At 42.5% G+C, this 17,523-nt stretch overlaps 1 protein-coding gene across 3 annotated transcripts in view; it reads left to right on the top strand.

The window, feature by feature from the left end:
* The window catches only part of TENM1 (teneurin transmembrane protein 1), a 744,434-nt gene that overhangs the window by 97,293 nt on the left and 629,618 nt on the right, over window positions 1-17,523 (top strand). Inside the window, exon 1 of one of the 3 annotated variants that reach the window (XM_089781838.1) lies at window positions 4,334-7,182. The exons of 1 other annotated variant lie outside the window; for it this stretch is intronic. The gene's annotated coding sequence lies outside the window, so the exon portion shown is untranslated. Of the gene's footprint in view, window positions 1-4,333; window positions 7,183-17,523 lie in introns of those variants that run through there. One more of the 3 variants, XM_089781840.1, reaches the window with a different exon arrangement.

Here is a 17,523-nt window from a genome sequence, read left to right as displayed (position 1 = left end):
TACAGCGGATGTTCAGTGCAGGTGCTCGATAAAAGAAGGCATACAGTAATGGATAAATGGCTTGGGGAAAGGACTTATGGAGAGATACTCAGTAAATGAACAAACTGGACATAGTTGGGACTCCTATAATTAGTACAGCATGGAACCAACCCTCCCATCAATATGGTCCAGCCCCACTAGGTGCACTGCAGGCAGGAGCTACTTTGGCCAGTGTGAGCAACTGCTGTCCATGGTGGGCCCAGCCTGGGCCTGCCTTCCTCCCCGTTCCTCTCCTCTCCCCCACCACATGTTACACATGGTGGCTTCCTAGAAGCAGGACCAGCAGTATAAAGCTAAGATTTGTAGAGGTTACATGATTGTCTTTTCAAATGACTTTTTACTTCCCTATTAAAAACATCTTACTTTGTGGGAGCTGAAAAACAGGATCATAAGAACATAGACTCTGTTGGATCATGCTTACTAGTGATTAATCCAGTGGTGTGTTTGGAATTTTGGGAAACTTGAACAAAGCAAAAGGCTACAACTGGCAGCTAAAGACCAGTATTTTGAACAACCTTTCAGCTAATTATTGGAAGTAATTACTGCTGGACCATATGCATGCTCCACTCTTTCCTATGACTCCCATTGTGGCAATCTTTGTCATGTTACCTGACTTCACAATGTCACTTGATTGCTTCATGGAAACTCATTAGTAGATCTTCATACACATACTTTTGCATCACCCATCCTCAAATACATGCCACATGACCTCAGTAACCCTTCCCAAACTCACACTTGTGTGTGGCTGTCTTTCACAGTGGAAGAAAAGGAATCATTGCCAGATTTTACATCCAAATGCAAATTACAGACATTAAATTAGTATCAGGGTTTTTTTCTTCCTTTACAAAAACTGTAACTTCTCATTAGGCTTGACATTGTGGATTCAATGTCTGAAGATAGGGAACCGTGCCAGATTTTGCAACTCCTCATTTGACCCCAGCTCTGATCCATGATGCATGTTTTTGATGGAGAGTCTAAGCGAAGTGTTAGCCCAGGCTCAGAGTTCCGATTTACCTTGTGATACAATTTCTTATATAGTCTGTCATCCATCAGACATTATGTCCCTGATCTGTCTCCATCCTAAGTTTAAGAAATAGTTTCTGACCAATGAAAGGAAAGTACCTTAGAAATAGCTTCTCTCAACTGCTCACTCCTCATTTGCAATGGGTAATTATTTTTGCCAGGTGTTCCCCCCCAAAAGTTCAAACCCTTCTTAAAAGCAAGAGTGAGTTTTAAATCAACAATTTAGTTTTAAATTATACAATATCATTCTGTTTATGTAGTATTAGTAAACATTGCTTTTTACTTACATTTCGTAGGCTCTAAATATCGTAGGCTCTAAATATATTTGGAGTATCTTTTAAATAGGTACAGGCAGTCCCCGGGTTATGTACAAGATAGGGACTGTAGGTTTGTTCTTAAGTTGAATCTGTATGTAAGTCGGAACTCGCGTCCAGATTCAGCCGCTGCTGAAACTGATCAGCGGCTGACTTGGGGACGCCTAGGGCAGAGCAGCTGGGGTGCTGCTGGACCAACCCAGCAGCACCCAAGCTCCTCGGCGCTACTGGACCAACCCAGCAGCACCCAAGCTGCTCTGCCCCAGGCGTCCTGATTCAGCCACTGCTGAAACTGACCAGCAGTGGCTGAATCAGGACACCTGGGGCAGAGCAGCTGGGGTGCTGCCGGGTTGGTCCAGTAGTGCCCAGAGCGGCGCTACGGGACCAACCGGCAGCACCCCAGCTGCTGTACCACAGGCGTCCAGAGCAAAGCCGCGGAGCATGGGGGCAGCGGGACGGCCCAGACGCGTCTGGGCTGTCCGCTGCCCACGTGCTCCGCAGCTTTGCTTTGCTTTGCTCCCCGTCTCCCTGGTCTGCAGACCAGGGGGACTGGGAGCAAAGCGGCGGAACACGCGGGCAGCAGACAGCTTTATAAACATACACACAGTAGTCTTGACTGCCCACTACTTTTCACCTTGCCATTTATGTCTCTTCAAAGTGAGGGGGAGAGCACAGCAGCTGTAAAATGCTGCCACTCTGTTTTGAACATGTATTACATTCATTTATCATTTACTCCTATGCAAAGTGGATGTAAAACCTTACAAAGAGGTAGTATTTTATATTCACTTTGCATACAGAGGGTGTGCCTAAACTAAACCCCTCTGCCGACAGAGGGATGTAGATTACGCACATCGCTATTGCAAGTGAAGCACGGACTTAAATATTCCGCGCTTCAATTGAATAGAAATGGCTGCTGCTTTTTGCCGACGTAGCACTTTGCCGGCTAAAAGTGGTAGTCTAAACGGGGATCGGTCGAAAAGGAAAGCCTTTTCCGACCAATTCTGTAAACCTCGTTGCACGAGGCATAAGGGATCAGTCGGAAAAGGCTTTCCTTGTTGACCGATCCCTGTCTGGACTGCGGCTTTTTGCCTGCAAAGTGTCACGTTGGCAAAAAGCGGCAGCCATTTCTATTCAAATGAAGCGTGGGATATTTAAATCCCCGCTTCATTTGCGATAGCAATATGCATAACCTACATCCCTCTGTTTGCAGACGGGTGTAGTTTAGACACACCCAGAGGTGTGAATAGAGATTCAAGCTCATTAGTTTTAGCAAGTGAAAAGAAATGCATATTTTGTCACAACATGCCATCCATAACTCTGATGCAAGGTTGACTGGTTTGCTGAATGAATTTTGAAATCTTATTTTCTTACAAAGAATACTATCATATGATAAATACAAGTTTATATGTTGACAATAGTCTTTTCAGTTACACAGGTATTACTGTTTCTTAACGTTGTATATGTACTTTCATAGTAAGTATTTATAGGAATTATACTTTTGACTTATGGTAAATTTAAATATATATGTGATATAGTTTTTGAGGATGTCTGGTGAGTTTATGTATTTTTTTTAGAAATTATTTTGTAATATTTTCATGAAAATAATATATATTTTTGGTTCAGAATTAAAGTAATTGTCCTGTGGAATATGCATGTTTGAACAGCGGATATGAATAACATATCCAGGATTATTCAGTCTGATTTTCAGAGGCCCCAACCACTCTCAGTGTTTGTTGTCTTCAATGCCTGCTCTATGCCAGCTGGGATTCCTCCATGCTCTATAGCTGGAATTCTCTGGTGACTGAATGAGCTGGGTTTCCAGATGCTTTGTGCTGAGTAGCACAAAACAGCAGGAGAGGGGCAAGGATTTGGCACACAGTTTTGTAAATGTTAAATAGACTAAATTGATTGCAAAACTTTGTCACTTCAGTGTGCCCAGTATTTCCCCCAGGTCTTTTCACAAGGTTATACGGCACTTATCACAATGAAGCTACATTAATAATGGCTGGAAAACAACATGCATATTGGGCTATTACACTTGAAATTGTTGTGGAAATAATCTGTCTGCAATACAAATCTCTTTGCAAGCAAAAGGTCATTCCTGCTTTTAACTGTTGTAGACAACTCTAGTCCATGAAATGGTGCTGTGCTGCCCAATAAACTGACTATCTTTGCTTTGGCCATGGAAATAATTCAACAAAAGCCAAGTTATATTCTCCATCCACTTTTCATTTCCCCCATACGTTTAAGTGGCATAAAAATGTGTGTAATGTTAAAGTGGCAGTGTCTTAAGGATGGCTTGAAGAGGGAAATTTGAGTTTGTGCCCAAGTAACACCAAGAGGCAGAACCAAAACTGAAACCTCTGGAGCTTAGTGCATGAGTTTCTACTGCCTGAGCTAAAAGCCACTGGCTCTCAACTAAGGCTGTAGAGCAAACTCATTCTTTCTCTCTCTCCCTATAAGTGGGCTAAATGCTACTACATGGGAGAATATACCACAACAGGAAGTGTTTGGGTTACAAACAGCTCTTAGCTAAGGAAGCACATTAGGAGCTTCAGAGACATCCCAGTTGAAATCCCATATTTACCCAGATTTGTTGCTGCTTCAAACAGAGAGGGCTGAGTGATTGTTTGGGTTTCCTCTTTATTTTTCTTTCGGATTATATTTTACTTCAAAATTATCAGAAATGTTAAGTTGTACCTTCCCTAGTTTTTTTGCTGGAAGACTGGAGAGATGATTCATATGGACATTGGGTTCCTTCTCATCTTTTAATTGAAGAGGGGATGCTGACTCTTGAAGCAGCAGATCTTTTCTTACAAGTGCTTAGAGATGAATGGGTGTCACAAAACCAAACAAAAATGTTTAACCTGTCTGAAACCCCCCCACACTTCTCCTCTGAATCAAGTGCTTATTTACAAAGATAAGAACTTAGGCCACAATTCTTTAAAACTTACATACACATTTAATTTTAAGCACAAGTTCAGTGAAGTCAAAAAGCTCTTACTGGAGGCACCTGCCCCATGTGTGTACACACACACACACACACACACACACACACACACACACACACACACACACACACACACACACACACACACACACACACACACACACACACACACACACACACACACTCTGTAAAAAAAAATAGGGATGTGAAAGGCTAACCAGTTACCCATTTAACTGGTAAGCATCACCCTAAATAGGTAATGCTTACCGGTTCCAATTAACCACAGTCAGGGTGGCCAACTGAGGCCCATAGGTGGCCCACTGTGAACGGGCTGCTCTCAGCTAAAGCAGCCCTGTTCATGGTGGGCCCAGATACCCCACAGACAGGGGCTGCTCTGGCATCTGGGGCAGCCTCTGTCTGCAAGGAGCCCAGGTGCCCTGCTGGCAGGAGCTGCTCCAGTTGGGTCTGGAAGCTGGCAGCAGCCCCAGCCCCAGTGTGGGGGTTGGGAGCAGGCAGCCAGCTCCAGCACAGGGCTGTGATTATTTGGGAACCCAGTGAATTGAGGGCTGGTCCAGCTAGCCCAGATATCACGTTAGTCAGTTACCAAGTTAAACATTAGGTCAACCTAATGTTTAGCCAGTTAACTCATTAACTGGGATTTTACATCCCTAGTAAAAAAGGATTTTTTTCACACAGAAGGGTCTGTGCTTCAGGCCAGCATTTCCACTCAGCCAAGTTGTTTAATTTTAATTGTTGCTTACTAGAAATGGATAGTACTGTGGAAATTATTTTCCAACATTAAAACCACATCTGAAAGTATTTCATATTCTCAAATGTTTGGGAAGTGAGGGGCCTCACTTTGGTTCCACCTTTAAGATTAAGATCTTCCTGCAACATAAAAAGGCTATGTCTACACTGGCGGGTTCTTGTACAAGAACATCTTGCGCAAGGGTTCTTGTGTAAGAACTCTTGCGAAAGAACATGTCCACACTGCCATGTGCTTTTGCGCAAGAGCATCCATGGCAGTGTGGACACTCTCTTGCACAAGAAAGCTCTGATAGCTATTTTAGCCATAGGGATTTCTTGTGCAAGAAACCCCTGCTGCGCATCCACACTGCCCTCTTGCGCAAGAGGGTTTACACTTGTTAGAAAAGAGCATAGCTCTTGCACAAAAAGCCCTCTCTTCCGACCCCTTACTGTAAATCTTTTTGTGCAAGAGTGGGTGGGCAGTGTGGATGCTCTGTGGGTTCTTGTGCAAGAACGGCTGTGTAGACATACCCAAAATGTACAGACACTCATCTAAACAAAAAGAGCATTCTGCTTGAGATATGTGCTTACAGCAAGGTGTATATTTTAGATGAGGGGCTGATCAACACATTTTTTGAGCTGAAATAAAAAAATAAAAACTTAGTTACTTTGTGCAAGTGTAGGCATTGACTTATTTTCAAATAAAGTGACCACACTGTTTTTTTTATACGTATCCACACACAGACTGGCATTGGAAGGTTTTAGGAAAGCAATTGATTTATAAATCAATGCAATATTGAGTGTAGCATAGGTCTGCGATAGCCACAGAACCACCCGAAGTATCAGCTACAGGAAGCCAATCAGCTCTTCTCCTTTCTTTTGTGCAAAAAACAATCTTAAGGGTAATTGTTGGTGCGCAATTTAAACTACCCCTGAAAAAAGGCTGTTTTGGAATCCCCATTATCTGTGTACAGCTTCTCAGGATTGCTGAATCTTGAAATTACAGAGGAGCTCATCTGAAGATTAATGGAACCACAGTCGATGGTTACAGCACGTCAGCCTTCAGGTAGTGACATTTCCTACAAGGTGCAGGAGGGCAATTTAGAATTTTCAATCTTCAGGGACTTACTTGATTCAACTAAGCGTTAAGAAGTTGGGTTGCCTGCTGGTTAACAGTGCCCTACAATTAAACTTTCACGTAACCAAACTCTAGTGTTGGCAATGGGAAGGGGTGGCACAGGACTGGAAGGGGAGGCGGCCAAGACTCTCACAAGCTCTGATGGAAATGTTTGAACCGCAGCAGGGCGATCAGTACCGGCCTCTAAGCGTGGGTTGATTTCGCTCCTGTCCGCTAAGGAACACTGCGCGGAGGGAAAGCCGCCCCTTCTCCCCACCCTTGGCAGGTGCGAAAGAGCGTTCGTGCAACCGGCCCCACAGCGGCCAGGCTCCCCCCCCCGGCCTTCCGCACCAGCAGTGCTGGGGAGAGAGACACCCGCGGGACTGGGCGGGGAGTTAATTGAGGACAAAGCGCGCGAGCTGCCCTGCCCGTGTCTGCCAGGCAAGGCTGCTCACCGCTACCCCGTGTCTGCTCTGCCCTCGGCTGCCTGAGTCGGCTGCCGCCTGCCCGGCACCTAAGAGGAGAGCTCACGGGGGCCCTTCTACCAGCGTCCTTGCTGCTGGGCTCGCGCTGCGGGCAGCCGAAGCAGGGCGGCGGTTTGGCGGCGGTTAACGCGCATGCTCGGACGGCTCGGGCATGCTCGTTAACAGCCGGGGAAGCAAAATGTAACGGCGCGGAGCGAGCGGGGTTCTCCGACACTCGCCCAGCGGAGAGGAGCGGCACCTGCACCTGCGGCGGGGCTGAGCGCCGAGCTGCGGCTGGGCTTCCCGCTGCCCCCTCTCGGACTCGGACTCTGACGCGCCGCCGTGGCCGGTCCCGCGCGAGCGGGGATGCGGGGCGGCAGCAGCGGCAATGTGGATTTATACTCGCTCGTGCTGTAGCCGCCGGGGAGAGACGTAAGGGCACCAGAGCCAGAGACTATGGCTAGCGGCTCCCGCCGCCGGGCTGAGCCGAGGCGCTGCTGAAAGTTCCCGCGCAGCCCTTCTGGCGAGGTAAGTTCACCTGGGAGGCTGGGATCCGCGCCGAACTTTGCCTCTCCCATCGGGGCTAGGAGGCTGCCAGTGGAGGGGAGCCCGGCCGGGGAGCGAAGCGTGTGGGGCTGCCGTTGCGGGATCGTCATGCCTCTTTTGCCGGCTCGCCCAGCCCTGACCGCTACCTGCGTGTGCCTGTCTGGGGATGGGGATAGTTGCGGGCTTTCCAGAGCAGGAGCGAAACGCATCCGCGCAACACAGCGCGAAGGTGGGAGCTGTCCGGTTGTGTTAGGCGCGTGTGCACATCTGGCAGCGAATGGGTGCTGTCCCCCCGTGTTGTTATAGCCGATATTAGAAGCTTGGTCACGCGTATTCTACCCACAGCTGTGGGCGCTGGGATGATAGCTGCGGTGTGTGTAATCTAGCGCACGTACATCCAATATGTGTGGGGCGCGTATAGCTCTGTACAGGATGCAGGAATAAACTCTGTTTTTGCCTATAGGGGGTCTCCTTTACTCACGGTTGCTGTGCAGCCAGAGCGCTCTAACAAGTGGACTAGGTGGATTTGCAGGGTGGCGGGGCTCACTCGCTCTCTCCTGGTTGGGCTCTTCTCGCCCCAGAATGATGCTTCCATCGCTACTCGGTAGGAATCCTGCTACTGCTTAATTGGATACATCAGTACCAGGCGGGGTATTGTGTGTGTGTGTGTGTGGGTGGGTGTGTGGCTTTCCCTAACCTTCCTGGAAGCGTAACCTGGGATCTGCATAAACTTAGCAGAGATACAGTAAGTCTGCAATATTCTCGTATTTAAAATTGTGGGGGAGTAGGCAGTAATGCACGTAGAGCTTAGGGAAGTTTTTTTTTCTTGCGAGACTTGAATGTCAGCTGTATTATTATTACTACTTTATTTGATTATTTTTATATATCAAGGGAGGTGATAGTAAATTTCACGTCAAGATCCAAATCCTTGGTGAAGTCAGTGAGAGAATGAAATGGTTCTCCTTTTGGGTTAGCAACACGATGATCTTTCTCCCTGAGTGAATAGGAAATGGGTCTAGCTTTATTTATCATTTATCCTTAGTGGTAATCACAATTAGTAATACATTTAAACATTACTATCCTCCCATCTTCAGTGTGCTCTGGTCATTGTACAGTTACAGAGGCAATAGATACATGTAAGAGTTGAAGTGATCTCTGCTCCTAATGCTTTCAGCTCTTGTGTTTTTGTTTTTTGTTCTAATGGCTTTCAGATACAGTTTAAAGTCAGAGACTTCAGGCTTAGAAAATGAAGTGTCTGTCATGATAATTATATGTAGCAAGAAAACTCTCTCGTATGTCACTACTCTGTATATGTCACCCTCTATCACTTTTTGGTAGTAGAGATGACTAATAAATATGTTTAATTGCTCTAATTAAATACAGAAATTTCATCTTTATCTTTGGCTTTAAATTAAAGGTATTCACATTGTTGGACTTTAAGTATCTATGTATTAATGTTTCATTGATTATGGTTATAGTAAACAAAGGTTGTAGATATCTGACTAGACAGTGTGCTGTTTCTCTAGTTATGATTAACAAGTCAGATGTAGTGTATTGTGAAAACAAACAGCAACAATGTTATATAAACACATTACAAATGTCTACTTAATCTCCAAAACGTTTTTATTCTTTATATTAACCATTTTGAACTGTATTTGTGTTCTTTTGGCTATTAATTGTCAAGTTTAACTATGAAGTGCAAATAATTTCATGTTCAGAACACAAACATTCTTAGTGTTGTCAAAAAGAACAGTTTATAAATCATAACTAGTGGGGTACACTGTACAAGAAAAAGAATTATACATCAAAAAGTGAGGCTCATCCTTAACTTACCTATTTTCCTCCTGCTCTGTGAACAGGTTTTTTTATATCCTATTTTAGGTATAATTTGCAACATTCAGGTTAACTTTATAAATGCAAAACTTTTTTCTCTATATGAATATAGAAATATAACTAAGGACCATTTTCCTCTACTTGATCCATATCTGTAATACAAAACCTTTATAGCATGTTGAAATATTTATAATTTTTGGTGGTTTTAAATTAGGAGTTGAGATCTCTTAAAGTTATGTGGCAGTCTTTCTTGAGTATCAGAAATGTATTTCAAATATCATTAATTTTAGGAAGAAAATGAGTGTATACTAAAAGTTTTCAAGTTGATCTCAGAAGGATTTTTTTTTAATGAAAGGTGTTCCTTGAAAATATTTTGTCAAAATAATTGAAAACTTTAAAAAAAGAAAGAGAGAGAGAAACATACCCACATTTCATTTTCCAGTTTTGGATTAGACAAATTTGCTACCCACATTTCATTTTCCAGTTTTGGATTAGACAAATTTGCTATGTAACAAAATAGAAAAGTGATCTTCAGAAGTAAATGAATCATATGTAAAACAAATTGCCAGCCTGAAACTTCAAGTGATAAGGTGGGAAGGAAAGTGTTATAATGCTGTAACTGGAGCAAAGTGACCTACATAAAAATAGAATCTAACAAATAAAAATGGGCATATAAATATCTGTGTTAAGATGTTCTATTACAGATATATGTGAAGCTGTAATACAGTGAAGCTATGGTTGGTTGGTTGGTTGCTGTACTTCTTATTCTAACAAACTTGTGCCAGGAGATGGTGAACACATACAACCATAATTTGCTTTAACATTATTTTTGAAAAATAATGTGTAACTTGTTCTTTAAGTTCATGGTACTGCTTCCACTGAAATGGGGACTTCGGAGTGTTGGTTTGGCTTTAACTGGAACTGATAATATAACATTCTCTATATGTGAATCATGATGTTTAAATATTAGGAGTTTAATTTAAAAAACTTAAACTGAAGGATTTGAAAATCATACTTTTTATGGTGCTCTAGTTAACATTTGAACATGGCTCTGATCATTCTGTTAGAAGAGCTGCAGTCCCCATTTTACAGACAGGGAAAAATGAGGCATAGGTATTTTATATTCCAGTATTGTGCCCTTTGAAGATCATGGCCAACTTCCAATGACTTAAGTGGGAGCAGGACTGAATACTATACCTACTTCCCAAAGAAAACACAGTGAGTCATGATTAAGCTTTAGGGGTCCCTGACTCCCAATGTGATACTTGTATATGTAGATTCATTTGTATCTAAAGTGCATAGCTATCATTCAACAATACAGAGTTTAATATTAGTGTTTTATGGCAGTGAAAAGCATAAACACAAGGAAGTTTAAGAGGTGAGTATGTCTAGCTAATGTATCTTAGTTCATCTAACATTTCTTCTATCAAGTCCTTTGAGCATCATTTAGTGCTGAGTTAAAATTAGGAATATATAGTCTTCCTGATCTTTCATAGCCTCACTTGCATGATCAGGTAGCAGACTTTCAGGATTGGGCCCATTAAGTCCTCTTGAAACCCACAGTCATGCTTTTGTCCCGAGATGATCAGATTTTTCCTTGTGATTCCCTTATTTTTTGTTATTGTAACTGCAGTTGTTGAACATATAAAAATTCTAATCCATAGAAACGTGAGTATTAAGTAACCAGAATTTTAAAATATCTTGGAAAAAAGCTTGTCATGCTATCGTTTTTTTTCAGAACATGCCCAGTTATTTGGAAGTGGTGTTTTGTTTTTTGTTTGTTTTACTGTTGCATACATTTTACTCATTTTATTTAAACTTCAGATTTCAGGTTTAACATGTTGTTAAAAATGCATGTATTCCTTATTTACCTCCATTTCTATGACGTATCATCTGCTATGAATTTGGATTTTAAAATACTATAAATAGGTAATACAATTTAATATAGAGAGTGTGTGTGTGTGTGGGGGGGTGGGGGGGGCTGGATGACCAAAACAGAAACCAACAAATTTCAAATCAGGTGACACTAGGTAGGGAAACTTGCCCTTAGTTTGGATTTAATTTCCTAGTATTTTAAGTTACTGTTTTAGATAATAAAGGTTTTAACTGAGAAATTACTATTTTTCTAAAGGTGAGAAATGAGAAGGGTAGTATAATGCTAAGAAGAATTCAAACCTCTTTCAATGTTTGTATATTTTTTTTAGCAGATTTGCTCCTTATGAATGTCAGATTAAAACCACTGGCAGGCTTAATGCTGGCGTGTTGCTTTGGAAGCCTTCACCAAGCACTACTCATTTTCTTAGTTTTAATTGGCCATAATCTCCATTTACGAGTTCACAGCCTCTCATCAGTAGTTACTTCTTATGGTAGGCTATGTATAGGGAGTGTGTTTGTTTTAAATATGTACACTGCTATTTTCTGGCATTGCAAAGACACTATAAAACTTATATTTTTGGACTTAACCCAGAATAAAACTCAGGTATTCATAGGTGAATTAACAGATGAGGCAGAAACTCTTGTAGATGCAGCGTGGTAACTTTTTGGTCTCTGATTTTAATTATGCCACTGTTACTGTATCGATACATCACATCTAACTTGATCTAGCAAAGGATAAAGTGGTTAAAGACAAACACAAAATATCATGTCAGTAAACTTAAGTATAAATACATAAAATGTTGCCACCAAATATATTTAGCAACTCCTTTTTTTGATGTTTGGATTAAACACGCAAAACTGGATGAACATTAGGGAAGGTAACTCACTCTTGTGAATCACGTTTTGATTCAGCTGTCTTACATACATTTTTGCCAATGAGTGGAAAAAATATTATGAAAAATTTTGCTTATGTAAACGTTCACAGAGCAAACTTTACACAAGTAGCTGAGATTGTTTAATTAAGAAGCAGGATTTTGGGGAGGAATGAAAAGAAATTTGTTTCATATGGGAGTAAATGATGAAGCATTAGTCAATAGTGGAAAAGGAAGAATATCATAATGATCTTACAAATATCAAATGAGGAAATACTGACTACAAGCAGGCTAAAATCAGAAACTTTTTTTGATTACATTGAATAATAAAATACATAAAATCACTGATCGAATTGTAGACAGTTTGCAGAGGAAAAAGACTATGGGTCAGATCCTTCGCTGGTTCAAATGAGCAGAGGTGGATAGACTTAATAAGTAAATCATTAGAAGTGATACATTTTGGCTTGGTATATTAAGAATATTGCATCCAAACACTTCAATTAAAAACATTTTTTTTCTTCATATTTGAAGTATTGCAAACTAGGTTTCTTCTTACTGGAATGGAAACATGTAAACCTCCAACTTTCAACTATTTCCTTCAGTTCCCTTGGTAACTGCTAGCAAACTGTTGAGATTAAGATGAAGACTCCACAAAACTAATGATTTTTAAAATTTGCCTTTAACATTTTCTCCTATCAGACCTCTGTTTCCATGGAAATAATACTGAAAAGTGGTAGGCAGCCAACAGTTGAATCAGAAGTCACACTTCATAGTTTCAGATGCTTGCTGGGAAGTGAGACTGCAAAGTGGCAAAAGTCTGTAGTCCTTTTGGCATAAAGGCAGACTTGTAAAAGTAGTAAGGGAAAATGATGGCTCCTGTTTATTTTTGGTAGCTACAGTCTGAGTTCATTTTATTATTCATTTCCTGAGTTCACAATGCCCATTTTACCATAGTCAATTATTTTATTGACTATGTACCAGAGCAGAGAGTTTTTATGGGACAGATCGATGACAAGAGTCTTTTACTAGAACATGGTAATGGCAAGCAAAGCTCTCTGAGAGCCTGTCTACACAGCAGGGTTAAAGCCAAAATAAACTACGCAACATGAGCTATCCCAATTTTGTAGCTTGTCTAAATATCTTATTTTGAGGGCATGGTTCAGGATTGTGGGTTAGTTTTGAATGCTTAGGACTGGTAATACTGCAAATTTTTTAAACCCTGCCCCTTTTTCTTTCAGAATTGTGGAATTTGTAGTTTAAAATAATTTGAGATCTTAAAGTGGCGCAAACAGTTTAAATGAAACAATTCTGTTTAGCCTACTCTAAAACAATCAAAGATTTTATATCAGTTTGAATTGTAGGCCTGGGAGGTCCCTATGTTGTGTGAACTGTGCCCTTCCCCAGAGAAGGGTATATTCATATGCAAGTATGGAAGCCTGGAATACTAACAGATGCTAATCACCTTTTGACAAGCTTTATTACTAACAAATATGGAAGCATTGAAGTTTGCAGATGAAACAGAACATCCTCCATTTAGCACTCTAAAGATAGAATGTTGTCTTTAAGTGTACTTGCTAATTCTTTCCAGGCCATTTGAAATTCAGTTACTCTTTTCAAAAATATTTTGTAACTTTGGGAAAGAAAACATTTAAAATATTTACTATTTTAAAAACAAAATCCCCAAGCATTTAACTTTTTTGTCTCTACATGAAACACCATACTCCAGACTGTTCTCTCACATGGCCTGGAGATATCTGGGGTATAGATCACGTCTCAGATTTTAAACTTCATTTAAAAATCACTTATTTTCATCTTTCTTTTTTTTTTGGTACATTATCACTTAATTGATTAACTCTAAGAAGAGCCAACAGAAATTCTTATCCCTCAAATGATTCTGTTCTCTCACAATGTGTGACTTAGCTATGCAGCCTGTGTCCGTGCTCTCCAGAGCTGCTTCTCATACACAAGCTAGCTATTCATTGTCCCTGAGGCAGCAGGTTAGTCAGCAATGTTAGAGAACCAAAATTACATGGAGGACGTTTGCTTCCTGCTCTGTATACCCATCCTACCTGTGAGGCCATTCTATAGTTTATTGCCTCTACCCCAGCACATCTTTTCCAGGCCCTCTTTCATGTTTCTGTAGCTTTCCTACCAGAGCATGATATTTGTATGCTTACAGTTTCCTCTTTGGTCCCACTGATGCATGCCCATACACCCATCACCCACAAAGTTCCATTTCTTCTAGCCAATGACCAACAGTCTCCTTCCCCTTCAACTCTTCTGGTGACACTTCCCCATCAGATTCATCTCCATTCCTAGCCCCTCTTTCATGCCCTCCCTGAATATAGTTTCTACTCCACCATCTCTCCTACATGTCCTTGTGGCCACCTATTACAGCTCTGATGTAGCTCTGGCAGCACATCCACCTCAAATTCTTCTCCCTCATTGCATGCTCAACTTTAGCCCCCTCCCTTCACAGCTTTGATCTAACTCATCTCAGACCCCACCCCATAGATACCCTCTCTTCCAATCATGGAGCTCCTCATTCCATAATGCCTTTTCACATCCACACCAACTCCTAGGGACATTCTGTGCCAAAACATTAAAAATTCTGTGCATAGTATTTTAAAATTCTGCAAATTTTATTTGCAAAATAACACTACACAGTCACACCAGTTTCATTCATTTTTGGTCATTTATTTCAAAATACCTGTCAGCAATTATGTCTGTAATAATACAGACATACACAAACATTTCCCCAGGAACAGATAGTTAAATTAACTCCTATAACAATGCAGTTCCTGTTTCTCTGTTCCCTTGCGTTCCTCCACGCCCACGTGGGAGCAGCAACACACACAACCCCAGCCTTCAGAGTCCATTTGCTGCCTCTTCCCTCCCCCCCGCCCTGCCAATATACCCAAAATGTCTTCTCCCCAGAATCTAACCGCATCCCTCTGGCCTAGATACCTGCATCTCCTATCCTCCTAAGCTCAGCTTCAGGGCCTTCTCTGCCCCATAAACGTGTATCTCCCCTTGAATCCCAGGGATCCTTAGTGAGAAACAGCCTGATGCTTGGTCCCAGGCTTGCATGGACTACCCTGCACACTGCCTCCTCCTTCCCTCAGGGCATGCTGGGAACTGCAGCTGCCAAGAATGCTCTATCTTCCTCTCCCTCCCCCCCAGCAGTGTCTTCTATGTGCAAGCTAGGGTTTGCAGAGTCTAGTAGCACCTAGTGGTGGGTAGCAACACTGTAGCCCATTTCTAGGGGCAGAAAGAAAATTCTGCATGCACAGTGTTAATTTCTGCAAAACTCTGCATTATGCAGTGGCACAGAATTCCCCCAGGTGTAACACCCATCTATAAATACCAAACTCGCTTCCGTGCTGTCCATGGCATATTTTTTTTGTGATGAGGAATTGCTACAGACCACAGCAGTGGTTCTCCAATATAGAAACTTCATAACTAAAGCTGTGTCCTTTTTGGGGTAGAAATCTCATCAGCCAACAAGCAGCACTAACTCAGTTAACTTCATTTCTATTACTTTTTTCCCCCACTTTCCAGTGCTTCCTTTGCTGGCCCCAGATACTTTTTGCCCTTCCCCATAATATGCTACTGTCTTCCTCCTCAACCTACAGCCACTCGCAGTACCTGCATCTAATTCCTCTAATTCAAATGCACAAGCTAAGCACCAATTGCCACAAAAACAACACATTTTACAGGTAAGTTTTTAGTTGAAAAGTCATCTGTGTTAACATATATGAGATTAGATGAACCGAGGTTATGTATTAGTGAGGAACTGGATGTGTAGTATATAGCTTTGTGGTTGAAGACAAAGGGAGTTTGTTGGGGGTATGAGGGATATATGAGACTATTTGGTCGTTCTGACACTTGCTTTACTTTTCTTTTTTCTTCCTTTAAAATACCCAGGCAATTAAATAGAAAAAGTAATTCTCCACTCTATCTTTGCCTAGACTAAGATTAAGGGGTGTGCTATTACAACAAGCTGACTAATGCAACCAATTAGACTATAAACAGGGGCTGTCTTCTTGTTCTGTGTTTGCTTTGTAGTGCTTAGCTTAGTAGGATCCTAGTTCATGACTGGAGCTCCTAGATGCTACCACAATATAAAAACAGTAGATTACACTTATTAGCAATCCTTCACCTGCCATGAAAAGGTCACCATTATGTGGTAGTTGCCAATAAGAGGAAGGTAAGTTTGTGGTGCTGCAGGCAAGGTAGAAATTGTTGGGACATGCCTTCTCTTGCTGCATCCCTGCAAATTTGCCATAGAGCAGGGCAACATTGGTGAGAGGCATGGTTCAATTCCCACTCTCCATTGAAAGCCCTGGTATCTGGGCTGCAGCCCTCCCTCTCTGCTGCTCAGCACACAGTTTTCCCTCCCATCCTACCCTGATGGGATTCCAGCAGGGGCTCACCTTTTGGGTGCAGAGAGAGGTGCCCAAGCTCATCTCTTGTGTGATCCTTGGGTGTAGGCAGTTTGTGGTGTGTTGTCAGTGAAGGAAGCGTTAAGACATGCAGGGCACTGGCTGCAGCCCCTCAAACCTGCCTTTGTCCAGGGGCCTTTTTTCTTCTCCTAAAAAAATTCACAATAAGTGGCATGTTAATATCTAAATCCCATTAACTTTAAAATCAAGGGGATGGGTTTTTTTTCGCATAATGTTATTATTTGGAAGTTATCATCAGGACTGCATCCATTGTATAAAATGTTTGCAAAGCGAGGTTGGACAATAATTTTTGTAGGGGGGGCCACTTCACCAATTTTTCTATAGTGGTGATAGGCTGGCCCCAAAAGGGGCAGGGCCTCAGCTGGAAGGTGAGGTTCCCTCTGGGCACCGCGTGCCCCTGCTGGGAGAGGGAGGAGATTTCACGTATTCCCTCATAGGGCCAGGGGAGTATGCAAGATCTCTTGCACCCACACCTACCCTGGCAGGGTGTGTGGTGTCTAGAGGAAACTGCCAACCGTTGCCTTTGGTGCTGCTTGTGTAGGTGTGTGGGTTACCCTTGCCTTTGGTGGGAGGACAAAACTTCACGCACTCCTCCGCAGCCCAGGCTCGAACTGGCTTGGGGGCTGGGAAGTGTGCAAAGTCTCCCACCCCTGCCTAGATGGAGTACGCGATGCCCAGAGGGAGCTGCCAGCCAGTTTGAACTGCTGGCGGTTCCCTATGGAGCTGCGTGCCCCTGGTAGGGGGAGGAGACTTCATGTGCTCCCTCACCCTTGGTTCTCGATTGGCCTGAGAGCAGGGGCACATTAGGGTGGGCTGCAGGCCATATCAAATGGCTTGGCAGCTGGATTCGGCTTGCTGCGGGCCATATCTTGCCCACCTCTGTGGCAAAGCCTACTCAAGACAAGGCAGTGTGTACTTTAGCATGTACTAAACTGGTCAAGTTAAACTTTAGGGCTGTGTCTAAACTGGCCAGTTTTTCCGGAATATCAGCTGCTTTTCCAGAAAAACTTGCCAGCTGTCTACACTGGTCGCTTGAATTTCCGCAAAAGCACTGACTTCCTACTGTAAGAAATCAGTGCTTTTTGCGGAAATACTATGCTGCTCCCGTTCGGGCAAAAGTCCCTTTTGCGCAAAACTTTTGCGCAAAAGGGCCAGTGTAGACAGCTGAGATTTGTTTTGCGCAAAAGCGCATCTAGATGGGCCATGGACGCTTTTGCTTCAACTACCCCAGACTAACACGGCTACATTTCTATCACTTTTCCGCAAAAAGTGCTTTT

This window comes from Pelodiscus sinensis, chromosome 13, assembly GCF_052426305.1.
Source record: "Pelodiscus sinensis isolate ZL-2025 chromosome 13, ASM5242630v1, whole genome shotgun sequence".
Lineage (NCBI taxonomy): Eukaryota > Metazoa > Chordata > Testudines > Trionychidae > Pelodiscus > Pelodiscus sinensis.
This window is presented reverse-complemented; position numbering and strand designations above follow the sequence as displayed.